Source organism: Gavialis gangeticus, unplaced genomic scaffold, assembly GCF_001723915.1.
Source record: "Gavialis gangeticus isolate Ggan-Ray unplaced genomic scaffold, GavGan_comp1, whole genome shotgun sequence".
In the NCBI taxonomy this organism is placed as follows: domain Eukaryota; kingdom Metazoa; phylum Chordata; order Crocodylia; family Gavialidae; genus Gavialis; species Gavialis gangeticus.
Window position 1 is genome coordinate 70,041,503 of NW_017729024.1, and position 916 is coordinate 70,042,418.

Below are 916 nucleotides of genomic sequence, written 5' to 3' on the forward strand. Positions count from 1 at the left end.
GGTCACCCACTGTACAGCCCCCACAGGAGATGCATCCAACACAGGAGTGACAGAAGGTGTCCAAATCCAGAGCTGCTAGGCCTAGAGTGGTGGAAGCTCCCCAGTTCACCTGGGGAACAGGTTCGATGCCCTGGCAGCTGTGATGGAGAAAGACAGTGAAATTGCCTCCGGCGGGGACAGTGCCACTCCCGACATAACAAAGAATGGGCAGAAAGTGAACACCAGCAGGAAGAAATGCTGGGTCCTTGTCATCGGAGACCCCATCCTATGAGGACTGGTACGTCCCATCTGTTGGCCTGACCCCATGACATGGGAGGTCTGCTTCTTGCCTGGGGCTTGGGTTAGAGACCTCATGGAGAAGATCCTGGCCTACATCCAACCTGCAGACCAGTACTCCATGGTTGTCATCCACATGGGGATGAATGACATGGCCAGGGGCAACCCTGACCACATTATGAAGGATTTCAAGGCTCTGGGGGACAAGCTTAAGGAGATGGGGCGCAGGTGGTATTCTCCTCTCTTCTTCTGGTGAGTAAGCAGGGACAGTGACACGAGGCCTGCATTGGCGAGGTGAATCGGTGCTTACGCAGTTGGTGCCATGAGGCAGGCCTTGGGTTCTTTGATAATGACCCATACTTTTGGGTGGGGGGCTTGCTGGGGTGGGATGGGCTTCACCTCTCTCCTAAAGGTAAGCGTGTCTTCTCTTCCAGGTTGGCTGATCTCGTATGGTGAGCTTTAAACTAGCATCACCGGGGGAGGGGGCTGCAGGAAGATGAGGAGACACCACCCAAGCAAGACAGGTAATAAATGCTAAGAGTGCCCAGGTAAGAAACAGGGGTCCAAACAGTCTCCTAAATCGGGGGGGGCGTGGCACCCGCAGCTAGGCAGGGCCTTAAATGCCTGTATACCAATGCTT